The sequence below is a fragment of the Bos indicus x Bos taurus genome, chromosome 5, assembly GCF_003369695.1.
Source record: "Bos indicus x Bos taurus breed Angus x Brahman F1 hybrid chromosome 5, Bos_hybrid_MaternalHap_v2.0, whole genome shotgun sequence".
Taxonomy (NCBI): Eukaryota; Metazoa; Chordata; class Mammalia; order Artiodactyla; family Bovidae; genus Bos; species Bos indicus x Bos taurus.
The window spans coordinates 54,452,758-54,462,861 of record NC_040080.1 but is presented as its reverse complement, the minus strand read 5'-3'; the positions used below and the strand labels follow the sequence as shown (position 1 = coordinate 54,462,861).

The 10,104-nt window shown below is 42.7% G+C and overlaps 1 pseudogene; it reads left to right on the top strand.

The window, feature by feature from the left end:
* The first annotated feature begins 7,756 nt into the window (after positions 1-7,756).
* On the top strand, positions 7,757-9,225 carry LOC113892735 (annotated as a pseudogene).
* The last annotated feature ends 879 nt before the right edge of the window (positions 9,226-10,104 follow it).

Here is a 10,104-nt window from a genome sequence, read left to right as displayed (position 1 = left end):
GGCTATTCGTGATTTTTTGTGTTTCAAATTCAAAACAAGCATTGTTTTATGATCAGAATGAATTATCCTGACATTCTATCACATCTTATCAGACTCTTCTTTATTCAAAACATTGTTGGTACTATTACTTAATAAACTGGAGCAAGCAATAAATTCCACTGGTCTACAGAGACTAAGGTTGGGTTCCCAGTACCAAAATGATTTTGATTATTGAGTTGGCATATACCCCTAAACATTCCTAAATCAGTGGTTGGCAGCGGCAAGATTCTGAGAGAAAAAGAAAAAAACAGTGCACACGTGTGCGCACACACACACACAGACACACATACCCATCCAGCAGCTTCAATGCATCTTGCACGTTAATGGATTCCTTATGGATTACATGGCTGTGATTGTGAAAGAGGACAAAGGACTAGAAGTAACCTTATTTCTCTAAACAACAAAAAAATTCTTTTCAATATTCCTTTGAAAAGTCATTTTTTTTTCTGAAAAGAATAGGAAAAAAAAACCTAATATAATGAACTCTTAAAAATGTGTGTCAGCAACACAATAGGAAACCAGAATAAATGGCAAGGCAACCACATGAAGCCGATCACAGAGTGAGTTCATTTGTGCTCTACCAGAGGATTGAGATGGAGAAAACAACCCGGCGGAGGGAGAATGCCACTTATAGTAAGACGGCCTGGCATGGGGGCAGGGGTGCAGTAGGGGAGGAACATTCTAGAATTCAAAGCAACAGACTATTCCTATCATATTCCTAAAATCTGTACAATGAAACCTGTTTATATTATCCTCAAATTAATTGTTCACTGTTCAGATTTCAGAGTCCTGGCCAGTGACCCACCAACGATTTCCTTATTCATAACATTTTCTTTTCTCGGTCCCCTGAAAAAAATAACGAATGAGTTTCTCCGTTTGTAAAGCTGCTCTGAAATGTTTCCTTACGTCATGGGGGCTAGAAGGTCATCTTGGGACACTGGATGCAACGGGGGGCCCTTGGGCCGGGAACCAGGAGATTTTGTGACTGTGAGGCAACTTCTGATCCCATTAGCTGATGGTTGACTGACATTTTGGAACAAGATTTTGCAAGAGGCTGGGGAAAGAAGGAAAAGAAGGAGCATGGGAAGGAGGCACTTAAAGGATTGAAAAAGCAGGAATGAGCTGAGTGCTCCCAGATTCAAGGAGAATTTTATTATTGGACACAGACCTGTGGTGAGCTTTCAGCTGGGATCTCAGAGGCCCAGCTTGAGGGGCATCATACAGGTTTTCTTAGCATTTTGCTGACCTTACCAAGCAAACTGTGTCCATGAGAAAAGACAAGTTAACTTCTCATTTAAAAATTGAGCAGCAATGTATACAGACATAATGGGGCAGCCCTTCCTGGAGGGTTAAAAAGTGGTATTTTAGAAAAAATAAAAGGAATTACAGCTTCACATGCATGGAACTTGTTTATCAGAGATGTGACATAAGCTAAAAATAACTAGTATCATGAAAGATTAATCTAGATTCCTTGGTACTAGTTTTCTAATAATTAATTACTGGAAGTGAAGGACTTCAGGGGATATTCTTAAATTTTCATCAGTAATTCCTACCAGAGGCAGAATATTGGTTGGGTTGAATAGAGTCTGACTGAATGTTTAATTTCTCATTGAAAACAGTAATTACATTTTGAAAGATCTCAGGAAGCTCCTCTATCCAAAATGTGTTGGAGGATTAAAAAAAATAAGAAAAGATTTTACAGTCAGTGTACTTTGAAGCCCACTTGCACTCCGTTCTGGTCATTCTTGGCTGTGGGACCTTGGTTAAATTATTTAACCTCTCTGAACTTCCACTCAATGGTATAAAGACTAAAAACACGTGCCTAGCAAGGTTTATGTGATGAGCAGGTGTGATCATATGTGTAAAAACTTAGTGTAGGGCCTGGCACATAGTAGGTTACCAGTAAATATTAGTACCATTTATTTTCTATATCTTCATTTTCACTCCTGCCCCACCACCTCCTGCTCTCCGGTTCTTGAAATCTTTTCACCAATGACAGAGCCTTTTCTTGCATATTTAAAAATAGGGAATTCCCTGGTGGTCCAGTGGTTAAGACTCTTTGCTTTCACTGACATGGCCTGGGTTTGATCCCTGGCCAGGGAACTAAGATCGCACAAGCTGCATGGCATAGCCAAAATTTTTTTAAAATAAAATATAAAATAATGTAATCAGTACAACATAACATAAATATATAGCATAACATCACTAAGTACTGTATCATATATTTCATCTTGTTTAATCCTCAAAACAATCCTATGACATAAGTACAATTATTGACCCCATTTTACAGGGAAAGAAACCAAATCTAAATAGGGTTAAACACTATTTCAAAGATCTATTGCTATATAATAAAGACTCCAAAACTTGGTGGCTTGAAGTAATAACTATTTTATTATATCTCATGATTCTGAGTTGACTGGGCTCAGCTGGGCAGTTCTGCTCCATGTGATGTTGTATGCCCATGATGATGCACATTTATCTGAAGACTCCATTTTCCTAGAACATCCAAGATAGCTTGCTCACATGGCTGGCAACTGGTGCTGAATGTCAACCAGGAGCACAACCAGGACTGCCCATCAGAGCACATCCATGTACTTCCATTGCCTTTCTTGGGATGGCTGCTGGACTCTGAGAGGGAGCAGTGCAAGAGGAAAAAAAAAAATGGAACCTTCCAGTTTACTTAAGGCCTGGCCTCAGAAGTCTCATAATATTATTTCTGCTGTGATCCAATGGTCAAAGCAGTTACATGCCCAGCAAGGTTTAAGAGAAGAGGAAACACATTTCACCTCTCAATGGTGGGCTTCCCTTGTGGCTCAGTTGGTAAAGAATCTGCCTGCAATGTGGGAGACTTGGGTTCTGTCCCTGGATTAGGAAGATCCCCTGGATAAGGGAAAGGCTACCCACTCTAGTATTCTGGCCTGGAGAATTCCATGGACTGTATAATCCATAGGGTCACAAAGAGTGGGACATGATGGAGCAAATTTCACTTCACTTTGGAGGAGTGGCAGGGAGGGAGGGAGTTGATCACAGCCATGGTTGGAGACTATTTGCCATAAATACTGTGCACTGTGCCCAAAGTCACAGAGCTCGTGGGTGTCAGAGTTAATATTCCATATGCTCAGCCACTATGTCACACACATACATGTGACAATATACAATTAAATGCCAAAGTCTGTGCAAAACATGGTAAGCACAATATCGTTTCAGAGGAGAGACCATTACAAAGTCAAGACCTCTAAAAAACCCTAAACTGAAAAAAGTACCTATTTTGTGCCCCTTCTCCCCATGTGATATAGAATGAACATTATTTCTTGAAATGTCACAAAGTTTACACATGCTAAAATAAATTCTGTCTAGATTTTTACATTCCAAAATTCTGGACACATTAATTGAATCTGAGGTTTCTGTGTGTGTGTGTGTGTGTGTGTGTTCATGCATGGTGAGGCAGGGGCGGGGGGTTAGAATCCTGACTTATAAACACTCTGAACACTACTCAGCCTGATAAATAGACTCCCCATCTTCAGAGGTATCCCAAAGTAGCATTGAGAACCAGATTGCAAAGAAGGAAGATCTACATGAAACCCAGGTGCAGCTGTGTAAACTCTGTTTGGCCTTGGCCTTGCTGAAGGTAGATGCCTAGGGAGCCCTGTTGGGGGCTGGGTAGCAAAGATCCTGCTTGAGATCTTCCCAGTGACTGATCTGGGAACATCCTGGTTTGCACCACTCTTACTAGTTTCATTTGGAAAGGGATTGACAAGCATAAAGCACACCCAGTCATCATAACCCTACTTACAAAATTTTCCAGAGAGTTTATCAACCTAAATCTATCTTATATTACCTATCTACCAGGGCTTCCTGGTAAAGACAAGGACTTGGGGACTTTTTTGAGTCATTCTGAGCAAGCGTCATCTTTAGATTCTTCTCTTGCTAAGGTGGCTTCTATCATTTTCATTTGCAAAACCTTTTCTCTTTCTTCATATTTGAAAGAAACCCAGTATGACTGTTGTAATTTTTTCATGCAAATTGCAAATATTTAGAATCCCTGTCAAAGGAATGAAATAAAAGCAGATGTTTTTCCCTTATGCTGGCCCCAAGTAATACCACATTAGAAAACAGAGAGTATTTTCAAGTCTCCTTAAAAAGTATTTCAAGAAAATAAACATTTGTTGGATGCAAACAAGAACAGAATATGGTATTTTTTAATATGAATGTAGACTTTAGAGCTAAGGAGCCTAAGGCCCAGAGAGACTTGAGTGACTTGTGTAAGGTCACAGAGTGAGTTTACAGCCAATTCAGGATGTGAACTCAGTTCTCTCCAATTCAGCCTGATGTTCTTTCTATGCTCCATGTGGTAGATGGATTGCAAAGATGGCCCTGATATTTCATGCCTTCCCGTGGTGACACCTTTGCAATATGACTTAGCAGGTCCTCTCATCACCTCTGGGATCTGGGTCAGTATCACATGTAGTAGAATGGTGGGATGTGATAGAAGTGATGGTGTACCACTTTGGAGCCTTAATCTCAAGAGTTCTTAAGTGTTTCCACTTGTTCTATTGGAATCTTACTAACACCATAAGGACAAGACTACACCATCCTGATAGAGAATGAAAAGTCACAGGGAGAAGATCCAAGTTACTCCAGCTAAAGTCAGACTAGCCAACAACCAGTCAACTAGGACATATGACAGAACCTAACTTGAGCATCAGAGCCCACAGCTGATCATGAATGAGCATCGCTGAGACCAGAAAAACTACCCAGCTGACTCATGAGCAATAAAATATACTTATTTTTTAAGCAGATTCCAGCAAATCTTTTTTTTTTAAAGGGCTAGATAGTGAATATTATAGGCTCGTGAGGCCTATGCTCTATAGGAACTTTCTTTTGTTTGCTGTTGTTGTTGTTTGACTGACTCGTGTCTGACTCTTTTGTGATCCCATGGACTGTAGCCCACCAGGCTCCTCTGTCCATGGGATTTCCCAGGCAAGAATACTGCAGTGGGTAGCTATTTCCTTCTCCAGGAGACCTTCCCAACCCAGGGATGAAACCCATGTCTCCTGCATTGGCAGGAGGATTCTTTACCACTGAGTCACCAGAAAAGTGGTAGTTTATTGTAGTGTGAAAAACAGACAAACATATAAGGCAGATAACATGTAAATTAACAGGCACAGCTATATCCAAACAAAGCTACATTTACAAAGACAAGTGTCTGGCTCACAGACTGTAGCGTGCAGACCCTTCACTATAAGTCATCGACTTTGGGACGATTTGTTATACAGCAAGAGTCAGCCAATACACTGATTTTGACTTCATATCCCAAACAAAGAAAAGTACCAATGTAACTGCCAAAGAACTTAGTTACAAAGATAAAAGGGAGGAGTAGAAGGGAAACATCTCCATTTTTTTGAAGTTCACAATTTACCTGTAAAGTCTGTCAGCAACCTTTCTCATTTCAGTTTAGGTATTGCTGTCAGAGAGCTGTTATTCCAGCCCTAACAAATAGGGTTTCTTGGGGATAGCCAAACTACTGGGGGACAAAATGGAACCTATTATGGTTGAAAACTCAGTTTTTAAGCTCGATTCTGGATTCCAACCCCAACTGAAACAGAGATGTGGAGAGACCTTTTTTTCTTAAAAGTATTTTACTTACTTATTTATTTTTTCTGGCTGCACTGGGTCTTCGATTTTGCACACGAGCTTTCCCTAGCTGTGGCAAGCGGAGGCTACTCTTCATGGCAGTGTGTGGGATTCTCATTTTAGTGACTTCTCTTATTGTGAAGCGCGGGCTCTAGGCACAAGGGCTCAGTAGTGGCACAGGGGCTTAGTTGCTATGCAGCACATGGAATCTTCCTGAATGAGGAATCAAACTCATGCAGCCCTGAAGGCAGATTCTTAACCGCTGGACCACCAAGGAAGTTCCTGGAGAGCTTTTAAAGCCATAGTTGGACCCCTCTGCCTAGTTCTCATTCTCATGGTTTCTATAGCATTGGTTCTTCTGACCACATCCTCCTTGAAACCATCTCTTCCCTTGGCTCCCATCATGCTTTGAGCTCATTTCTTTCATCTCTGGCCTATCAGCAGAAACTCCCTACTCAGAGTTGTTTTTCCTTTTTATATTTTGGCCCTGAGCCACTTTTTCTTTCTGTTCTATACCAGTGGGTCTGAGGTAGAAATATGTATCAGAATTCCTCATAGAACCTATTTAAAGCTTGGAAGCATAATAGTCATGATTTGAAAAAGCTCCTCATGTGACTTTGGTGGACACTCTGGTAGCATTTAGTATTTTCCAAAGATAACCCCCACTATTTCCCATTTCACATGCCCTTCCACAATGTGACTGTGTCATTTTACCCACTAGGAAGTAGAATCTATTTCTCAGCCTCTTGGATGTGGTTAGGTTCTGCAAAGTTAATAGAAGTGAGACGGCCAGTCCTGGACATGGTCCTTGACGGACCTGGAAGCTTTACTCCTGCCTCTTGTAAGAAGTATGACCAGAGATCCTGAGACTATGAAACTCAAGTCATATGGAGCAGCCCAAAGGATAAGACCTCACATGTAGAACACTGAGGCACCATGTGTAAATGAAGAACCATCTTGAAAGTGGCTCCTCCAGGCCCAACCATTAAAGTTAATACCATGTGGAACAAAACTATATAGCCTAGTCCTTACCAAAATCTTGGCCCACAAGATCATGAGCAAAATAAATGATTGTGTTAAACCATTAAGTTTGGGGTAGCTGTTACACAAAAATAGGTAAACCAGACCAACCTCTCTCTCCATGCGTACATACAACTGTGTGAAGAACTATTGCCCTATATTGTCTACCTGGCTTATATGGTTCCAGCCACTGACGATGGGTTGATAGTTCAGAAATCATCTTACCTCTTTTCTGAGTTCTGGACCTGGTATTTATATAGATTTACATAGAAGTCCTACTGGCAATACACTTCAAATGCAACACATACTGAACCGAACACGTCATCTCCTTTTTAAAAACTCCTGTTCTCTTTTGCAATTAATTGCTCCCACTGTCTACCAAGTCACCTTGGAGTAATTTTTCACTCTTCTCTCTTATCTGGGGCAGCCAGTAAGTCACAAAATCCTCTTTTTTCTCTCCACTGTCATGGTTCTGGTTAGTTCTGTGTCATCTCTCAGCTGCATTATGATGGTGGTCTCCCATGTGGTCTTCTTACTTAACCTTTCTTTCCTCCACCTTCCACATGATGGCCAGAATGGCCTTCCTAAAATGAGTCACTTCACACTTCTCACTGCGGCAATCAATACCACTCATTGTTGAGGAACAAAGTAACTCCTCCTTTATAACTCCCAGCTAACCTGGTCTATGAGTTCCCTTTCGAGGACTCTCATTTCTGAGTGGGCTCTTTTCTCAGCATAAAATGGCTTTGTTTTCCTTTTTCACACGTAGAAATCCTTTGTATTAATACATGCCAAAACTCAGTTCAATGTTCATCGTCCCCTGGATGCATTTTCTGGTTGCTCTTTTGCACAGGGCTGCCTCTTACTGCTGTGCAGGACATGTACTACACAACTTTAAGGAGAGCTGTTTACAATGACTACAGTGTGAATTGCATCTCCTAAAGTTGTATAAATATATATAAAGTTATATAGTCATAATTAATTTTTCCTTCTCTGCACAACGTCAACATGGTTCTTTATTTTGTTTCCTTAAAAATCACTTCTAAAATACCCACTAGGAGACGGCGGGAGCGGTTTCACCATGGCGGCCGGGACGATCTCCGAGCGAAACCAGGATGCCACTGTGTACGTGGGGGGCCTCTATGAGAAGGTTAGCGAACCACTGTTGTGGGAACTATTTCTCCAGGCAGGGCCAGTAGTGAACACGCACATGCCAAAAGATAGAGTCACTGGTCAGCACCAAGGCTATGGCTTTGTGGAATTCTTGAGTGAGGAAGATGCTGACTATGCCATTAAGATCATGAACATGATCAAACTCTATGGGAAGCCAATACGGGTGAACAAAGCATCAGCTCACAACAAAAACCTGGATGTGGGGCCTAACATTTTTATTGGGAACCTGGACCCAGAGATTGATGAGAAGTTGCTTTATGATACTTTTAGCGCCTTTGGGGGTCATCTTACAAACCCCTAAGATTATGCGGGACCCTGACACAGGCAACTCCAAAGGTTATGCCTTTATTAATTTTGCTTCATTTGATGCTTCGGATGCAGCGATTGAGGCCATGAATGGGCAGTACCTCTGTAACCGCCCAATCACTGTGTCCTATGCATTCAAGAAGGACTCCAAGGGTGAGCGCCATGGCTCAGCCGCTGAAAGACTTCTGGCAGCACAGAACCCACTCTCCCAGGCTGACCGCCCTCATCAGCTGTTTGCAGATGCACCTCCTCCACCATCTGCTCCCAATCCTGTGGTATCATCATTGGGATCTGGGCTTCCTCCACCAGGCATGCCTCCTCCTGGCTCCTTCCCACCTCCAGTACCGCCTCCTGGAGCCCTTCCTCCTGGGATACCCCCAGCCATGCCACCACCATCTATGCCTCCTGGGGCTGGAGGACATGGCCCCCCATCAGCGGGAACCCCAGGGGCTGGACATCCTGGACACGGACACTCACATCCTCACCCATTCCCACCAGGTGGGATGCCCCATCCAGGGATGTCTCAGATGCAGCTGGCCCACCATGGCCCTCATGGCTTAGGGCACCCCCACGCTGGGCCCCCTGGCTCTGGGGGGCAGCCACCACCCCGACCACCACCTGGAATGCCTCATCCTGGACCTCCTCCAATGGGGATGCCCCCCCGAGGGCCTCCGTTTGGCTCTCCTATGGGTCACCCAGGTCCTATGCCTCCGCATGGTATGCGTGGACCTCCTCCACTGATGCCTCCTCATGGATACACTGGCCCTCCACGACCTCCACCCTATGGCTACCAGCGGGGGGCCCCTCCCTCCACCCAGACCCACTCCCCGACCTCCAGTGCCCCCTCGAGGCCCACTTCGAGGCCCTCTCCCTCAGTGATTTCTCATTGTTTTTCCTCCTGTTGTAGCCTCCCAATATCTACTCACTTCCTTGGACCAATCAGAGCTGCTGTAGCTCCGAGGGGCTAAGGCGCTAATCCCTCTCAGGCCTTTCTTTTGTAAGTGTAATTTTTTCACAGGAGGCTTTATTTTATTTTATTTTTTCCTACGTTGGCCCTAAGTGTTTTACAGATACCCAGAGAAAATTAAACTGCTTGTTTATCAAAAAGATAAAATAAAATAAAATAAAATACCCACTATATGCCAGGCACTGAATAAAGACCACAGACACAAAGGTATGTTATCAGGTCTCAGTCTTGAGTGACTTAAAGCTGGGGTAAACAGACATATAATGAAATGTATGTTATTTACAAAAGAATTTCACCTCTATTTTTATCTTTACCTTATTTTTTTCCATTTTGGAGTTGGTTGAGAAAATAAAAGAAAAAAAGGGAATTCCCTGTCAGTCCAGTGGTTAGGTCTCAGTGGTCTCACAGTAGGGGCCCTGGGTTCAATCCCTGGTCAAAGAACTAAGATCCCACAAGCCACGTGGCATGGAACAAAAAAAAAAAAAAGAGTTGGTTAAGAGTTTCTATTTTATTTTTTAAAGAGTTCTATTTTAGAATATAATTCTTAGGGAGTGAGGTCCTGTCTTATTTATCATGGCCCACAATTAACACTTGGCTTTGCTCCATATAGTCTCAGATAATGGTTACTAGATTGTATCAGATGTACTAATTGTTAACAACAAGAGCAACCATTTATTGGCCTTTACATGGAACCCTGCTAGCAGCATGATGCTGGATGGGAAGTACACATGTAGAGCTATGGCAGACTGCTGTGAGTTCACTCTACCCTAGTTCCTTTTCTTACTGGGCACTCTGCTGGACTGCTTTTCCCAGTCTTCCCTGAAGTTAGGTAGGACCATATGACTGATTCTGGCCAATAAAACATGGGTGGGAAATGATATATATCTAGGTCTGGTCTACAAAACTTTTTGCTTAATTGTCCAGTCTTCCAGTCTCTCTCTTTCCCTCCTGCAGCTTAGTGGAGA